Here is a 19,771-nt window from a genome sequence, read left to right as displayed (position 1 = left end):
GACCTGGAGAGAAATGAGTTGATAATAACCCCATTACTCTCTCTTCTGTGCTCTTTAATCCAAGCAGGCAGTGCCTTCATTGTATCTTTATTATAACCTGTGTCTGTGCTTGCTAAATTTTTGGTTCTGAGAAATCAAAGGATATAAAGATTCCTTCATACTTGGAAGAGGCTGTGTTTTCTATATTTCAAGTGGATGTACTTAGTACTCTAGAATGGAATGATACTCACCTGTTCTCCATAAGCCTATTAGGTAATTTGGATAAATGTGAAAGTTGCCTTCATCCTGCTATTTAGTGGCTTATTTTACATTTAATAATGAAGCAAGTGCTCAAGGGACTAGTTTTCTGGCTAACTAATGCCTTTGCAAACCAATGCAACCTCTTAACATAAAACATAAGTAGTAGAAGTTCAGAGGAAATGAGCTCTTGTGTTCCCTCGAGCATGATTAGAAAGTCTGAAGTAGTGTTCACAAACTATTGTTTTACAGCAATTATACATTTTTTTTTCACAAGTATGAAACTGTTCTTCATGGAAAGCATGGGTCAACTTAAAGTCAGAAGCTCTGGTTCTTGGAATACTATGATGTTATAAAGAGTAACCATAAAATATTTTAATAATATTTTAATAATTTACATTCATTATATACATTTAAGCTGCAATTTAGTTTTTGACATGCAATGCTAATAATTTTCTTATCTTTGTGGGAAATATACCTGGAAAATATTACTCATTAAATGTTTCCCCTTTTTAAATCTTACTTTATAAAGACCTCTATAGAAAAGAATTGGTCAATGTATGGCAATTTTGCAATGTTAACAAAATTTTAAAGGCGCAAAGATATAATCTTCTCCATTATTTTTTATTCTGGGATGCTTTAGGAATCATGACAAAGTCCAGGCCTATAAAAATTAGATGACTAGATTGCTCATGGGCAGTTAATTAGAAGTAGAACTAAAGCTAGCACATAAGTCTCCTGACTGCACAACATTATGTGTTAATACTTTCACAATCACTCTGTATGACAAATAAAAAAGATTTTTTAGAAAGCCAAATTTGTATTTATTTGTATTTCAGATTCTCATAACTAACAAAGCAAGTTTCCCTGGAAAAAGAAATTACGTAAATGCTACAAATCTGGCATTTTTACCAAATAGGTTTTCTTTACTTTCCTTGCTCCTTTCCTTCCTTCCCTTTTTTCTTTTCCTCCTTTCTTTCCTTGATTCTTTCTTTTTCTCTGTTTCACCAGAGATTCATTGCTTAAATGAAGCAGGGTTAGTTGTTATGATGATCCCTTAATCCAACTTTCCGAAGTAAGGTAGAATCATTCATACCATTGTAATCTCCATCCTTGTTTCAGTCTGAAGCATTTATTAAGTTCTCCCATTCACATGATATATTGCTGCATGATCTACAAAACTCTGCATTTCATGGGGCATTATGTACATTTAAGCTGTACATTATGTACATTTTGCTAATGTACATAATTGAACATTAATTGAAACTAATTGAAACTTCTCACTTTACAGTTAAGAGAATTGTAACCAAAATTCTGCTTTTGCAAAGCGGGACAAAATTTTAGAGAAAAAATAAACACAATATATTTAGTTTTTTTTCCTTATTTTCAATAAAGAGATGAGTACACTTAGCTGATAACGAGGAGTAAGAAAGTAACAGGTTGTAATGGAATTGCAGTATGTCAGAAATTAGAGTGTGGGGATTAGGTGGATGGAAATCAGGGAACAGAAGGTTGAAAACTGAGGAAAGGTTACAAAAAGATAAAAAGAACATATTATCTTTATCCATTTTGGATATTATGACTTGTCCTGTTTTTGTGAATTTCCAGATTGAAAAGCCAAAACAAAAAGGGATTCACACACACACACACACACACACACACACACACACAGTCTTAACAAACTTACATCTTTTAATTCCCTATATGTAGGTGCTTTTCCTGAATTTCAGCTCATTACTGTAGCAGCAATGTCTCAATGTTCTTTTTCCTTTGTAAAGTAAATCTACAGCTTTTCTATTTGATGAATTACTTATCAGTACTAGCCTTTTAAACTGTATTTTAAATAACGAAACAGTGTATTCTTTTTAATTCTGTTCATTTTTCTTGCTTAAGTGGAAATAATGAGTCAACCATAAAGTCAATGTTACATAATAAAATTAGCAAAGCTTCCTTTTCAAGTTTCTTGTAATAGTTTCTGGTTCAGTAATGATTAATAGTGACTTAATGATTTGTTTGTACTCTATCCTAGGTTTCTATCACAAATGTTTGTTTTGTAAGGATAAAAATGAATTTGTTAGCAAATGTAAGGCATGTACCTTTGTATGCTGCACATGATGGCAGCTTAGTAGTTGTAGAAGTTCCCTTTACAACTATCTGACATGTATAACACTCCAAAATACTGTACCTTACATTTACATTCTTCTACATAATGTCACAGTATTATCACCTTGGGAGGCAGAAAGAGAACAAACATTAGCATTTTCATTTTACAGATGGGGGAATTATGAATAACAAGGCTAAAGAGCCTTGCCCATGGTAATGGAATGGGGCATTTTAAACAGGTTGACCCTACAATGTATTGTTCAAGCTTGGACACTATTGAGAATGACAGTGGATACTACTGATAATTCCACTGGGACAATAGACATAAACTGGAGCTATCTCAAGGAAACTGAGGCCTATTGACATTTTTATGAGGACCCACAACTGATTTTCACATACTTCCACTTCTCTGTTCTTCTCAGACTTCCCCTGTACTCTTCCAAGTATATACAAATACATGTGATAGTTACAGGAGAGAGAATGGCTGGGCTTGAATATTGGAAACTTTATTTGTTAGCTGCGAGCTCTTGGGCTTAGTTTACCTCTGTGCTTCGCTTTCTTTTTCAGTGAAATGGGGATGATAACAATAACTATATTTACGTTATAGGGCTGTTATATGAATTGAATGAGTAAAATGCTTGGTACAGTGCCTAACACTTAATAGACACTATGTATACCTGGTAAATAAAATATGAATATTCATTCTGATAATGCTTTTTTAAAATAGGAAAGGTTCAAAGCCACTTAGCTAAGGACATACTTTTTGGCCAGATATGGTAGCTTACATCTGTAATCCCCGTACTTTGGGAGGGAGTGGAGGGAGGATTGCTTGAGTCCAGGAGTTTGAGACCAGTGCAGGCAACCTATCGAGACCCTCTTTCCAAAAAAAATAGTCAGGTGTAGTGCCCTGTACCTGTAGTCCTAGCTGCTCAGGAGCCTGAGGTTGGAAGATTGCTTGAGCCCAGGAAGTTGAGGCTGCAAGCCATGATCATGCCACTGCACTCGAGTTTGGGTGACAGAGTGAGATCCTGCCTATATTAAAAAGAATCATACTTCATTTTTTTAAAAATGAATATTCTCTTTTTATTCTAAGAGCATTTTTGGAATCATTTCCTAGAATATTGTCTACATTTTTGTGTATGTTGAATTTTGAACATCTATACCTGAAATTACTAATGCCTGTGCCAATACTATTGAGTGACACAGTCCTAATAGTGACTTAATTATTTGTTTGTTTGTTTGTAAACAATATGTAGCATTATTGGCATGTACATGAAAAAAACAGCATTAGCAAGCTCATATCGTCTTGGAAGCATTTTGGCTATATGATGAAATGACAGACTCCAAACTAATCTACCATTTTCTGAGTTCTACTACTAAAATTCTACTAATTCTATTCTATTCTACTAATAGACCTTTATGTCTTTCTTTATGATAAGTGATCTCCATTACAGTTGAGATAACCTGGTTTCTTCATTTTAATATTACTAACTCAAGATATCTGGTTTTACCTTTTGGAATGTATAGCCATGATTTACCCCCACACTGACCTTCTTTTCTTCTTAAAATTAAAAATAAAATTAAAAAGCACATTCTAAGATGAGAAATATGTAGAAAGGCATTTCTCCTTACATTTGCTTTGTGGTGATTTGGCCCTGGGAAAAAAGGCCCACACCCTACCCCGCTGGGATACCGTAGGCTTCTGTTTTGTATTCAGGATTAGACACTACATTTTCTTAGCTCTTTTGGTCTGCACCTCCTTAGTCAGGGCTCCTATGACTAAAGTTATTGCTGATTTGATGTCCAGAACACTGTTCATTATCTGTTTTATTTGATGTGTTGGTGATTTCAAATCTAACACTTTCTTAGGCTTCAGAGTTTAACTTCACATTTCATTATTTGTCCAGTGTCAGTATCATTGGCATTATTACTTACCTGCCTTGACCCTCAGATAAAAGCTCTTGTTTATATTGGAGGACTAAGCTCTACCTCTGCTGTTCATTCATTTCGCCTCTGGCTTCTATCTGGAATTATAATATTACTTTCTACACCAAATGTTTAAAAATGTAGGCATGCCAATGATTATAAAAACATAAAGAAAAATAAGTTAAATTGGCACCTCTGGAAATGCTTATGGATCATAATAGTTACCTGACTGAGGCTGACGTATTGAGAATAAATATACATTGAACAAATACAAATCTGCTGTATTTTGGAGGCTATGCAAGAGATCACAGATAAATGACATGAGTGGGCTGTTCCCATCTTGGACTTGCTAGAACATTAGTAGTCAGTGGAACACTAATGGTTAAAAGCACAAGCTTTTGTTAGCTTCGCTTAGGATAAACCTTGGGCTGGGCCACCTCCTACCTGTGTGATCTTAAGCAAGATAATTAATTTCTCTAAGCCTTAGTTTCCTTATCTGTAAAAAGAGGACCAAAAATACTTTCCTAATTTGTTTTATGGGCACATTCAATGACATATTGCATGTAAAACCCTTATCACAGTATCTGGCACATGGTATCTGCTGTGGTATAGCCATGGTTTGTTCTATAGGCCATAATAATATAAATATGTAGCTATTTTCTTTTTTTCTTTTTTTGAAAAGGAGGAAGAAAAAAGGGAAAGAGAGAGAAAATGGGGAAGTGGAAAAAGGAAGAGAAAGAGAGAGAGAGAATGGGGAGGAGGAAAAAGGAAAAGAAAGAGGGAGAGAGAATGGGAGTATTGCTTTCTTGCCCAGGCTAGAACGCAATTTAGTAATGGTTATTAAAAACCTCTTTTATAATGATAATTATACTTAATGATGTAATCAGGAAGGAATAAGGGAAGAAGATAACAAACAAACAGCTAACCAATATTTCATTTAAACCTATGAAATGCTATGCGATTACTGAGGAGTGATTTACTTCCAATTATATAACCACTTTTCTAATAGGTGTGAGGTGGTAATGTATGTTTTGTGTATTTGAAGTGGAGAGTTCTATAAATGTTTATTAAGTTTACTTGTTCCGGGTCTGAGTTCAAGTCCTGGATGTCCTTGTTAATTTTCTATCTCGTTGATCTATAGAATCGTTAGCTCTTCTTGTTACATTGATCCTTTTACCATTATGTAATATCCTTCCTTGCCTCTTTTGATCTTTGTTGCTTTAAAGTCTACTTTATCAGAGGCGAGAATTGCATCTCCTGCTTTTTGTTTATTAGTTTATTTTTACTCTCTGTTTGGTTGGTAAATCTTCCTCCTTCTCTCTGAGTCTTTGTGTATTGTTGCATGTAAAATGGGCCCGGATGCAGCATACCGATGGGTTTTGGCTTTTTATCCAATTAAAATATATATAAGTTTAATACTGGCGTTTGATGCTGGCTGGCTGTTTTGCCCATTAGTTGATGTAAATTTTTCATTATGTTAATGTTCTTTGCTTTTTGATATATTTTTGGAAAGGCTGATATTGGTTGTTCCTTTATATGTATAGAGCTTCTTTCAGAAGCTCTTGTAAAGCAGGCCTGGTGGTGGTGAACTCTCTAAGTACTTGTTTGTTCGCAAAAGATTTAATTTTTCCTTCGCTCATAAAGCTTAGTTTGGCTGGATATGAAATTCTGGGTTGAAAGTTCTTTTCTTTAAGGATTTTAAATATTGATCCCCACTCTTTTCTGGTTTGTAGGGTGTCTGCTGAGAGATCTGCTGTAAGTCTGATAGATTTCCCTTTATGGGTAACCTGACCTTTCTCTCTGGCTGCCCTTAGTATTTTCTCCTTCATTTCAACCCTAATAAATCTGGCGATTATGTGCCTTGGGGTTGGTCTTCTTGAAGAATATCTTTGTGGTGTTCTCTGTATTACCTGGAGTTGAATATTACCCTTCCTTGCCAGGTTGGGAAAGTTTTCCTGAATGATATCCTGAAGAGTATTTTCCAACTTGGATTCATTCTCTTCATCACATTCAGGTACACCTATCAAACGTAGATTAGGTCTTTTCACATAGTCCCATATTTCCTGGAAACTTTGCTCATTCCTTTTCATCCTTTTTTCTCCATTCTTGTCTTCTCGTTTCATTTCACTGAGCTGGTCCTCGACTTCTGATATCCTTTCTTCTGCTTGATCAATTCGACTCTTTAAACTTGTGCATGCTTCGTGAAGTTCTCGTGTTGTGTTTTTCAGCTCCATCAATTCACTTATATTCTTCTCTATCTTGTCCATTCTCGTTAACATTTCGTCAAACCTTTTTTCAAGGTTCTTAGTTTCTTTGCATTGGGTTAGAACAAGTTCTTTTAATTCACAGAAGTTTCTTATCACCCACGTTTTGAAGCCTGCTTCTGTTATTGGAACACACGTGTAATCTATTAGGCCTTGTTCCGTTACTGATGGGGAATTGCAATCCCCTGTAGAGGGAGAGGCATTCTGATTTTGAGTGTTCTCTACCTTTTTACACTGGTTTCTTCCCTTCATTATATATTTATCCGTCTGTCGTCTTTGTAATTGCTGACTTTCTAACTAGGTCTCTGACGTCCAACTTGTTGATTCCCAGCGCCGAAATCTGAGCAGTCCACTGAGCTGGCCAAAACAGTGGTGTTAAGATTGATGGTGCTTTTCTGCCCGGGAATCTCCGGACTCTGCACCTAGAATTGGCGCACTAAGGCACCAGCAAAACCGCCACGCCGGCCACAAGAGTTGCCCTGGCGACCCGTGGGGCTCCTCCACTGGAATCTCCTGGTCCGTGAGCAACAAATATTCGTCTGAAAGTGTGACGTCCTCTCATTCTTTGCGCTTTCACTGGGAGGTACGTGCCCGAGCTGATAGTCATCGGCCATCTTGGATCTCTCATTATCATTTTCATATGATTTTGATTAGAGAATAATGCTTATCAAAGGATTGGCTTTGGTAAAAACAATGTATATTTTTAGTAAGTTACTAATTGCTTTAAACCTTTATCTTAGTTTTATTTCCCTTAGTTGGTTCATGCTGCTATAACAATACCTTAGACCAGAGAATTTATAAACCACAAATATTTCTTGCTCAATTCTAGAGGCTGAGGAGGCTGAGATCAAGGTGCCATCAGATTCTATGTCTGATGGGAGCTAGCTCTCCATTTCATGGTTAGTACCTTCTAGCTGCATCCTCAGATGGAAGGGGTGAAAAAGCTCCCTTGAGGACCTATTGTAAGGACACTAATACCATTTATGAGGTTACTTATTTTTATGTCCATTTCTAGTAAAGTAAATTATATGTTAGTGACCTGACTTGGTAGCAGAATTAAACTCCCAATTTTGGTAGCAGAATTTCAGAATTCCCACTGGTGTCCATTTCTGAAGAGGAGGGAGTATGGTGGGAGTGCAGTGAGAGTGGTCCATGAGCTGTGGAAAGCACAGAAATGGTCCTTCTCTCTGCATGTGCTCTATACAGATTTGGGTTAAGATGACTTCCGACTTGTGTTGTAAAGGATTTGAGTGGGTAAAAAGTATCTTTAGAAAATTCTGGCAAACAGCAGGTACTTGGAAAATGCTTTATGACTAAATAAGTGACATGATTCAGTACGAAGCTCATCCTAAGAGGCAGGTAAAAGTGAGTGGATGTTGTCTGTTGCGTGCCATGATAATGAAGCACAGTTGAGGCTTGGGATTTTTGGGTAGTCAGATTAGCATGAAGATCCTGGTTGGTTGTCTAGACAGCAAGAAAAGAAGCCTTAAGAAGAACATAGTAGAAAGAACATGGATCTTGGAAGAATTTGAACACCTGCTCAGCCTGTTTTGAGCTCTGGAATGTTAGAGAAGTTACTTAATTTCTCTGGTCCTTAATTTCTTCATTTGCAAAATATAGAAAAATGATACCTGCTTATTAAAAGAGTTCAATGAAGTAACATTTATACAAAGCTGAAAGCATGCGGTTGTTCCATGGTGACTATTTTTATTCTGAAACTAAAACCAGGTTATGCTATATGGAATATTGCTTAAACCCCTGATAGATGCTCCTGTGGCATTTAGGATTCCTCAGCAAGTTAAGAGATCAGGCCCAGTTTGGAAGCCAGTTATCAGAAACCTCAGCTGTACGTAATTTAGTGTAATTCTAAGTCTCTTACCCTTTGGGAGAGGAAGAGATATGCAAGTCTCTTCTCTGCTTATTCCTTTTCTTGTTGCTTTCAGTGAAGGTGAGATGAAATATTTATTACTTGAAGTATAATATTTCCCATAGCACTTTAAACATGCATTCCAGCCAATGTGGATATTCTATTTTACCTAGAAGAGCTTTCAGTTTTCTTTATCCCCTAGTCATAAGTATTGCTAGAAGTGATACAATATTAATTATTAAATAGTATGTATTAAATAGTATGGTTGACTTTGACTAACTACTTTCTTTTTTGTTTGTTTGTTTGAGACGGAGTTTTGCTCTTGTTGCCCAGGCTGGAGTGCAGTGGCATGATCTTGGCTCACTGCAACCTCTACCTCCTAGGTTCAAGCAATTCTCCTGCCTCAGTCTCCCGAGTAGCTGGAATTACAGGCACCCACCACCACATCCTGCTAATTTTGTATTTTTAGTAGAGATGGTGTTTCACCATGTTGGCCAGGCTGGTCTCGAATGCCTGACCTCAAGTGATCCTCCCACATCAGCCTCCCAAGGTGCTGTGATTACAGGAGTGAGCCACCATGCTCAGCCAACTTTGACTACTTTCTGAGAGTACACTAGTTTTTCTGGAAGCTGACAAATTTGGTTAAAATAGGAGCATTCAGTTGTGTTTTGGGTAGTCAAATTACCACCCTTCTTAACATTTTCTGAGCCTTTCCAATAATAGTGCAACATTATTGCACTATTTCCAATAATAGTGCAACATTATTGCTTGGAGAGGTAAAGGAACAGGGAAACCTAGGGGACTAGGAAAAGTCTCAGAAGAAAGAGACAAACATTTGCTACTTTTTTTTTTTGAAACAGGGTTTCTTTCTGTTGCCTAGGCTAGAGTGCATTGGTGTGATCTCAGCTCACTGAAACCGCCACCTCCCAGGTTCAAGTGATTCTCCTGCCTCAGCCTCCCGTGTAGCTCAGATTACAAGCATGTGCCACCATATCCAGCTTATTTATTATACTTTTAGTAGAGATAGGGTTTCATGATTTTGGCCAGGCTGGTCTCAAACTCCTGACTTCAAGTGATCTGCCCGCCTCAGCCTTCCAAAGTGTTGAGATTACAGGCATAAACCACCATGCCTGGCCATTATTACAAGTTTTTTTTACATCTTTTAAACAAACACAATTTCCAGTCCTAACTGCTGTAACTTATAATACAGTTATACTGTTTTCCAATAATTGAATATTTAAACATTACATTAACATTTGTTAATTATTTTTATGTTCATTATCTCATGTGATGCATCATAATACTTGTGAAACATGTATTCTCATTTTCTTCATTTTATAGATGAGGAAACTGAAACATGAGGGGATTCACAAAATGCATTTAACACAGTCAGTAAAAGTCAGAACTGGTACAGTCTTCTTTATCAAGAAGAAAATAAAAGTCACCCATAATTCATTTAATTACACAGAGATAACCACAACTAGAATGTTAATATTTTAGTGCATTTTTTTGATTGTATTTTCTATACATATATGGGTTTCATCTAAATGTGTTTAAATACATGACATATATATGGTTCTATATTCTGCTTTATAAAAAATTATCATTATATTGTAATTTCACTTAAAAATCTTTGCAAACCATCATTTAAAATTTATTGTATGACTATAAAGTTTGTTATACCATTATTCTATTACTGAACATTTAGTTTTATCAAATTTTTAACAATTAAAATAATATGACACGTCTTTGTACATGAAAATTTTTCATTTATCTGGATATTACACTATAAAAAATATCTGAGTTTTTAAAGCATATTCACTCACTGGCATTTCTTGTGATAAATGGTTTCGTTAGCAACTTTGGCTAAGATTAGGAGTATATCTCACAGCTATCAAACAGGGAATAGGCTGACTTGCGAATGGAGTGAGTTTATGACCTTGGCTTCATAAACTTTTGTGTGCTTACAGAGTCACACAAGCTGACTTAGAAGAAGAAAAAAAGAAACATATAAATAAAAAGATAGGCTGGGTGCAGTGGCTCACATCAGTAATCCCAGCCTGTAACAAATTTGGTTAAAATAGAAGCATTCAGTTCTGAATTTTTTATTAGATCCTTTTTCAATGTTTTGGGTAGTCAAACTACCACCCTTCTTAACATTTCCAAAGCAGGCAGATCACTTGAGGTCAGGAGTTCGAGACCAGCCTGGCCAACATGGCAAAACCCATCTCTACTAAAAATACAAAACTTAGCCTTGTGGTGGTACATGCCTGTAATCCCAGCTACTTGGGAGGCTAAGGTGGAAGAATTGCTTGAACTCAGGAGGTGAAGGTTGCAGGGAGCCGAGATTGTGCCATTGCACTCCAGCCTGAGCAACAGAGCAAGACTATCTCAAAAGGAAAAGGAAAAAGAAAAAATAGACTGTGTGTAGTGGACGGAAATTTTAGAGGTGAAAAAGAAAAGATATATCTGTGTTGGGAGAAATTACAGAAGTGAGAGAGTATCTTCTCAACTAATAATTGTGTTTTGTATAAAAATTATTACACCTGGCCAGGTACGGTGCCTCACACCTGTAGTCCCAGCACTTTGGGAGGCTGAGGCAGATGGATCACAAGGTCAGGAGATGGAGACCATCCTGGCCAACATGGTGAAACCCCATCCCTACTAAAAACACAAAAATTAGCCAGGCGTGGTGGCACATGCCTGTAATCCCAGCTACTCGGGAGGCTGAGGCAGGAGAATCGCTTGAACCCAGGAGGTGAAGGTTGCAGTGAGCTGAGATTGTGCCATTGTACTCCAGCCTGGGCAACAAGAGCGAAACTCTGTCTCAAATAAATAAATAAATAAATACAAATTTAAAAAAATTATTATACCTGTTTGGCCTAGGCATTTTAGACTTGGATTAATACATTATTTTTCAATACACAATAAAAGGCTTTTAGAAAGATAGTGTATATGTGAAATCATCATATTAGATTATTTTATTTAATTTCTTAGTTTATAATTGCTAAGTAAGTGAGTGGTCAGCCAAAGAGGAAAAAATGGACTGGGTGAGACAGAGAATGATAATAATAGCTAGTATTTATTGAACCCTAAGTTTCAGGCACTATTCTAAGTTTACAGGTAATGTCTGCAATATAAATTGTGTTCTACAACATCCCAGTCACCCAATAATAGGTGTTATTTTCCTAATTCAATTTATGTGGAAACTGAGGTTAAGTAAATTGCCCAGGCAGGTGAACTGACACCAGAATCACCCACTTGACCCAGTGCATTTTGCTGTCCCCACATATTATAAGCCATTCTCTACTGATCTGTCCTTTGAAGAGGATATCTAGATATAGTCCATAGGGAGTGGAGAACTTGGCTCTAAACTTGAATGGTGTTGAGTGTGGGAAGTGATCTGCTTGTTTTAACTTGTCATGTTCCTGGTGCCTAGATTAATTGGAATGAACCAATGAATGACATCTCTACCTCAGTCTTAAGTAAGAGATATTCCAGTTGAGATACCTCAACTAAGGATCTAATTTGGATTGGGCTTTATGATGATCTAGATGAATAAGAATAACCCCAAACATAAAAGCTCATAGTTTAAAAGGAAAATGTATATGAAAACATAATTATATTGAAGTGTGGTAAGTAGAACAAAGAAGGATGTGTAAGACAGCAAAGAAGGAAGCCTTCATAGAGGTGGTGGTGGCCGGGCATGGTGGCTCACCCTGTAATCCCTGCACTTTGGGAGGCTGAGACAGGAGAATATCTGAGGTCAGGAGTTCAAGACCAGCCTGGCCAACATGGTGAAACCCTGTCTCTCCTAAAAATACAAAAATTAGCCAGGTGTGGTGGCATACAGCTGTAGTCCCAGCTACTTGGGAGGCTGAGGCAGGGAATCTCTTGAACATGGGAAGTGGAGGTCACAGTGAGCTGAGATCGTGCCATTTCACTCCAGCCTGGGCAACAGAGTGAGACTCCATTACAGAGAAACAAAACAAAAAAAACATAGAGATGGTGGCATTTGAGCTGGAATGAATAGAAATTGCCAGGGAAACGAGGGTGTGAGGACCTGCTAGCAAGGCCTCCGGCTGTGGAAGTGGAAGTGCCATTTGTTTTTAAATTTAATATATAAAGAGTAAGCGCAGTGTTTGGAGTTAGTAACATCTAGGCTCTTACCACCCGTATGGATTTAGGAAAATCACTTACTCTCTCAGACCTTCAGGTTCTGAATCTGGAAAAGAAGGAAAATATTATGCTTACCCTACTCAATGTGAAGGTTAAAGATACATCTAAAGTTCCCAGTACAAAGCCTGCCATGTTGGTGCACAGTAAATAGTAACTAACATTCTTATCCTATAAATAAAAGAAAGTAAGTGTGTATTAGAACAAAGACTTTCTTACCTAACATGGGGAATGGGGGAATGTCCTGGCAGGGTCTACCAGAATGAGTGAGAATTAATATGGATAAGGAACTATCCTTCTGGAGTTCAAATTCCATTTTTGACTACTAAATTGAGACTACTAAGAACAAAAGCCCTTAAAAAGACCCAGGAGGATTATTGAGACAACAAATGACTGTTACAACTGAATATTTTGATGTGTTAAATAAGAATTACTCAAGCATATGGATTAAATTTTCTTCCAGCAAAGCAGGGTTTAAATGTTAAGGAGAAAGAGATGTGAGAACAGGGCCCTCCTTGGTTAGAAACTTTCTGATGGTTGCCACAGAAGGGTTTTAGGTAGACACACAAAGAATAGGCTGAGAAATGCTCCCTGGGGAAGGTGGAGGAGAAGGTGCAAGGAAAGGATATTATACACTTCTGGCCCCTGACTTCGGGGAAGCCCAAATTATTACAAATCTATGCGGTCTCAATTCCAGAGGTTTAAAATATTTTAAGTCCATCTGGGCATGGTGGCTCACACCTGTAATCCCAGCACTTTGAGAGGCCGAGGCAGTGGATCACTTGAGGTCAGGAGTTCGAGACCAGCCTGGTCAACATGGCAAAACCCCATCTCTACTAAAAATATAAAAATTACCCAGGTGCATGGTGTTCACCTGTAATAACAGCTACTACAGAGGCTGAGACAGGAGAATTGCTTGAACCTAGGAGGAGGAGGTTGCAGTGAGCCAAGATTGTGCCATTGCATTCCAGCCTGGGTGACAGGACGAGGCTTTGTCTCCTACTAGGAGAATCAATTAGGTGATAGTCATCAGCCCAGAAAATAGCAAACCATCTTTTCTTCATGTAAATGATACAATTAAGAAGAACTCTTCCTGTTAAAGCAGATAATATCCTGGAAAACCAAACTTCTTTTATAGCAAAAATCGGCTTGGAAAGAAATCATGATTAACTTACTTTGTAGACTCTTAAAAGACTTGATACCCAGAGAGGTCAAATATCCTGCCTAACATTTCCCAGTGAGTTAGTGGCAGAGCTGGGACTAGAAACCAGATCTTGTAAGGAATTCCACACTCAAGGAAATTACTTGGCTTTGTCAAGGTCACACCCTGAGTAAAGTGGGAATTGACAGGATTTCAGCCAGGATCTGTCTGTCTCCAAAGGCTATACTTTCTGGGGCTCTATACACTGCTGTTTTAGAATTAATTAGGCATTCTAATTACAAATTTAGCTGAGGCTAATTGTGACAGTAGATAAAGACATTAGATGAAAGCTAAGTCCCTCTCCCTCCCAACAATCTTACCCTGTCCCCACCTGCCAAAAACCCTCTATCCCCATTCCCTAGAGGTAAATACTGTGAATTCTTTTTGCTATATACTTCCTGAAATTGCATATGTTTCTTTACAAAGAAGTTATTTGGAAAAACATTGAAGCTTACAGAAAGAAAGTTGTAATAACTGTAAAAAGAACCTTTTACCTAGATTCACTGCTGTTGACATTTTGCCCCATTTGCTTTATCATTTCTTCTCTGTAGCTATCTATCTATCCATCCATCTATTGATTGATTGATTGTGTTTTTTTCCAGACAAATTTCACTCTTATTGCCCAGGCTGGAGTGCAATGGCACGATCTCAGATCACTGCAACCCTTGCCTCTTGGGTTCAAGCAATTCTCCTGCCTCAGCCTCCTGAATAGCTCGGATTACAGGTGCCTGCTACCACATCTGGGTAATTTTTTGTATTTTTAGTAGAGACGGGGTTTTGCCATGTTGGCCAGGCTGGTCTCACACTCCTGACCTCAGGTGATCCACCTGCCTCGGCCTCCCAAAGTGCAGGAATTATAGGTATGAGCCACCATGCCCAGCCTGATACTGTTTTTGTCTGAATCATTTGAGAGTAAGTTGCAAATACTGTGTTCCTTGAGCCCTAAATATTTCAGTGTGTTTTTCCTAAGAATAAGGATATTTATGAGGCAGAACATAATGGCCAAATAGAACCCTTCAACAATTGTCTACCTCCCCAGGAACATCAAATTAAACAACTCTTAATGCAAGAAAACATTTTCAGCCAGGTGCAGTGGATCACGTTTGTAATCCCAGCACTTTGAGAGGCCAAGACAGGCAGATCGCTTGAGCTCAGGAGTTTAAGACCAGCTTGGACAACAAAGCGAAACCCTGTGTCTACTAAAAACACAAAAATTAGCTGGACATGGTGGTGCACACCAGTCATTTCAGCTACTCAGGTGGCTGAGGCAGGAGAATTGCTTGAACCCAGGAGGTGGAGGTTGCAGTTAGCCAAGATAGTGCCACTGCACTCCAGCCTGGGCAACAGAGACCTTGTCTCAAGAAAACCCAAAAAACTAAAACTAAATCAAAATAAAAATTAAAAAAAGCACTTTCATTAGAACCAAAAAAAAAAAAAAAAAAAAATCAGCCCTCTGAATGACAGGTACAAACAAGGGCAGACTGCAAAGACTGGAATAAGTACTTAACTCTTCAGTGCCCAGACATCAACAAACCTCCAGAAGCATCAAGAACATTCAGGAAAATATGACTTCACCAGACAGACCAAATAAGCCACCAGTGACCAATTCTGAGGTGATAGAGATAGGAGACCTCTCAGAGAATTCAAAATAACTGTTTTGAGGAAAGTCAACCAACTGCAAGATAACACAGAGAAGGAATTCAAAATTCTATCGGAGAAATCTAACAGAAATTGATATCATTTAAAAAAATTAACAGAAATCCTGAAGCTGAAAAAAATTCAGTTGACAAACTGAAAAATACATCAGAGTGTTTCAACAACAGAATTGATCAAGGAGAAAAAAAGAATTACTAAACTTGAAGACTGGCTAGTTGAAAATACACAGAGGAGAAAAAAAAGAATGAAAAGGAATAGTTTACAAGATCTAGAAAATAGCTTCAAAAGGACAAATCTAAGAATGATTGGCCTTAAAGAGCATGTAGGAAAAAGAGATCAGGGTAGGCAGTTTATTCAAAGAAATAATAACAGAGAACTTTCCAAACCTAGAGAAATATGTAAATAACCAGGTCCAAGAAAGTAAAAGAATACCAAACAGATTCAGCCTGAATAAGACTACCCCAAGGCATATAATAATCAAAATCTCAAAGGTCAGGGACAAAGACAGTATACTTAAAGACTGTTTATAACCGCAATTCAGACATGTACATTATGGAATGACCAATTTAAGCCAATTAACATATATATCATATCACTTCACATACTTACCCTTTTTGTGTATGGTGAGAACACACACCCAAATTTAATCTCTTAGCAATTTTCAAAACTACAATGCACTGCTATTAATCTCAGCCACCATGTTGTACAATAGGTTTTGTGAACTTAATCCTCCTATTCAACTGAAATTTTGTATCCTGGGTACCAGTTTTTTACTTCATTCTGTATACTATATACCATAGTTTATTCAGCCAGTCACGACTGCTTCAGTGAATACCCTGCAATGTGGAATATGCATCTAGATGCTCATGTGTGTATATCTGTGTACATGTCTTCATGTGATTATGTGTATTTGTGTATATATATGTAAATGTTAATATAAGTATATATGTGTGTGTGCACAAACTTGCTTATCTGTAAGATAATTCCCTAGAAGAGAAATTGATGGGCCAAACACATTTGGTTTTACATTTTCACAGATACTTCTAAACTTCCCTCCAATTTTTGTTCTCAGTACAGAATATGAATGCTTTTATCTCCCCATTCTCATCAAACTGGACAATATCAAATATTTTATTTTTTCCATATTAATAGGTGTCTTCTTAGCTGGATGGCAATAAAGAATCCAATTATTTTCAAGTCTGATGTGTAAGACGCCTTTTTGTGTCTGATTGTTGCTATGCTACTAGTCTTACCTTCCAAGAGACCTGCCTCTGGTGAGCAGAGATTGATCACAAGGTGACTATCTAGATCTTTAGAAAATTTGCCTAATTCTTGATTAAAGTCTGTCATGGAAAAAAATATTTAAAGTCTGAACTCCACACTTGCTCACATTGCTATGATGTAGCAATGTTAGTTAGGGCTTAGGAACATTTGAATAGGAAGCTAATGACATTGCATAACCACAGATAATTAACTTTTAAAAAGTATATTTAGACATGACCCATTTATGTTATTTGCTATGTGCTCTGAGGAATGGGCTAAAATAGAGTCTTTAAAATTGCTACCATGTCACTCAAACATTTCTGAAATGTATATGATAAGCTAAAGAGAAAACATGGGATCATGCCAGATAACCTTAGAATTACTTTAAATGTTTAGCTGGATGGCCTGATCTCTCTTTAAGTTGGTACTCAGGTCTTTTTAGGGGTCTGGGAGAGTGTTTGGGTAGAATTCCACCATGTAGGGGAGAAATTCAGATGAAATGGTTTGTTAAAGAAATAATTAATTTTTCCATCTGTCCCTTATCCCTTCATCCTCCCTTCACTAACTTCTCTCCCCTCCATTCATCCTCCAAAAAGTAGGTGTGGATATTTTGAAAAGGAAGCCTCTTTTTTACACGCAATGAATTTTGCCCACAATGGGCTAATTGCCAAAGCAGTTGGCCACCTGTGGGAGTAATTAGTCACGTGTCAGTCTTCTGAGGTTAGCCAGTTGCAGTTGCAATTTATTATACACACAGTTTTGCATTTACAAATAATCGTGACTGTGAAAAACCACCCATAGAGAAAGAAAAGACTAGGCAGAAACTTTAAAAAATTGCCATAGTACTTTATATTTATCAATGAAGCTTGGGTAACATTCAGGTCTATTCATTATCCTAATCCAGAGAAACTGGAGTTAAGGATACTAAAGAAAAGGTATTCATAAATTATTCTTCATTGTGGGGTAAGCAGGAGAAAAGATCATGTTATCTTTGTAATTTTACTTGATAAACTAAAAAATCATTCTTAATTGGATATATTAACATTTTAACCTTGAAACATTTTATACTTAAGGTAAATATAATGAGAACTTTGTTCTCATCAGTGGGTAGCAATATGATAGCAGCCATCTTGGCTAATCATGCTCTGGTTAATGTGGTACACTGTTTATTATTTTACATTGATGGAAGATGTTCCACCCTAAACTAATTGAATTCAATATATTTATCAATAGTTGCTATATATACATCAGTCATGATACCAGGAAGTAGAACATTTAAAAAATATGAACAAAAGATAATTCAAGGAATTCTCTCTCTCTCTCCCCCCAAGTGTGTGTGTGTGTGTGTGTGTGTGTGTGTGTGTGTGTGTGAATGTTAGGAACAGACAGTAAAACTAACATTTAAATATATCAGAATTCTCTTGGGTACAAGAAAAACAGAATTTCACCCATGTTGCCTTAAATAATGAAGGCTAGATTTATTATCTATTTAACTGAAAAATGAAAAAGAAGTGGGATAAATTTGAGTGTTTTTTCAGTAGCTCAGCAATATCAGCCAGGACCCATTTTCCTTTAATTTTTCTGCCCCACTTTCCATAGTGCCTGCACCGTCCTGAAGCAGGCTCCACCATGGTTCTCCCAGAGAGGAACCATTTCTTTCCAGAAATGCTCAGCAAATATCCCCTTATATGTCATTGCCCCAGACAGAGTCATGGACTCATCCCTAAAAGAATCCCTGTGGCTTAGGGATGACATATACAAATTGGCTTTAAAGCCAATAATCCACCTTGAGAAACAACCCTACTTAAACAACACTGGGGGGAAATCGGAGGCATAGGTAGGTAGGAGGAGGGCGGAGATTGATGCCAGCAACAACCACTGTCCACTACAGCAAATAACAGTAATCCAAGTGCTTCAATAGGGTATAGACATGGCACTGTGTAGGGTGGACTGTATTGTGCATTCACACTATTACTGCAGTAGCTATAGGTGCCATTAAGGTTTATATTTCTAGGATGCTAAAAAAAAAAAACATATTTGAAAGGCTTTTTGGCTTACCATATTACAAGGAATTCTATGGCCACCTACCTTATATTTGCTTCTGAGGCTTCAGAATATGACCCTTGCTTTATTTAAAAATAATAATAATAATAAGAGACAGGGTCTTTCTCTGTCACCCATGGTGGAGTACAATGGCACAATATGGGCTCACTGAAACTTCCACATCCCATGCTCAGATGATCCACCCATCTCAGCCTCCCATGTAGCTGTGACTACGGGCATGCACCACCATGCCTGGCTAATTTTTGTACTTTTTTAAAGACAGGGTTTTGCTATGTTGCCCAGACTGGTCTCTAACTCCTGAACACAAGTGATCTACCTGCCTTGGCCTCCCAAAGTGCTGGGATTACAGACGTGAGCCACCGCGCCCGGCCAACCCTTGCTTTACTGAAGGTAATAACTCAGAGGCATTCAGTGGGAAGTCAGAGAGAAAATATGTATGAATGTACAAACAGTTGATCCTCATTGTTTGCAGATATCATATTTGTAAATTTGCCAACTTGGTAAAATTTATGTGTAAGCCCCAAATCAATACTCATGGTTCTTTTTCAGTCATTCACAGACATGTGCAATAATGGAAAATTTGCATCATCTAATGCACATGTTCCCAGCTGAACAAGGTGATACTCTGCCTTCGTGTTTCAGTTGTCCTACTGTAAACAAGGTCCTTTTTGCAGTCCATTTAGTGCTATGTATTGGGGCTTTTTTGTTCCTGATTTTACTGTTTAAAATGGTCCCCAAGCCATTGTGCAGAAGTGTTGTCTATGGTTTCTAAAGGCAAGATGTGCCTTATGAGAAAATCTGTGTGTCAGGTACGCTTTATTCAGGCTTGAGTTATAGTGCCATTGGTTGTGACTTCTATGTTAATAAATCAAAAGTATATATTAAGTAAGATGTCTTTAACAGAAACACACATAAAGTGAGATTATATATTGATTGATTGGTGAAAATGTTGTAACCAGAAACACATAGGAACTTAACTCTTTTCTTCTCTAGGAGCAGTGGGTTCAGTGTTGG

General features: G+C 37.4%; 1 protein-coding gene across 4 annotated transcripts in view; it reads left to right on the top strand.

Annotated features, from left to right (window-relative positions):
* The window catches only part of SLC25A21 (solute carrier family 25 member 21), a 516,565-nt gene that overhangs the window by 62,588 nt on the left and 434,206 nt on the right, over positions 1–19,771 (top strand). Inside the window, exon 1 of one of the 4 annotated variants that reach the window (XM_064365801.1) lies at positions 14,555–19,147. The exons of the other annotated variants lie outside the window; for them this stretch is intronic. The gene's annotated coding sequence lies outside the window, so the exon portion shown is untranslated. Of the gene's footprint in view, positions 1–14,554; positions 19,148–19,771 lie in introns of those variants that run through there. 4 annotated transcript variants of the gene reach the window in all.

The sequence above is a fragment of the Aotus nancymaae genome, unplaced genomic scaffold (genome assembly GCF_030222135.1).
Source record: "Aotus nancymaae isolate 86718 unplaced genomic scaffold, 86718_ANA_hifiasm-v0.15.2.pri h1tg000062l, whole genome shotgun sequence".
Taxonomy (NCBI): Eukaryota; Metazoa; Chordata; class Mammalia; order Primates; family Aotidae; genus Aotus; species Aotus nancymaae.
The sequence above is the reverse complement of the archived record's forward strand: the minus strand, read 5'-3'. Positions and strand labels throughout refer to the sequence as shown.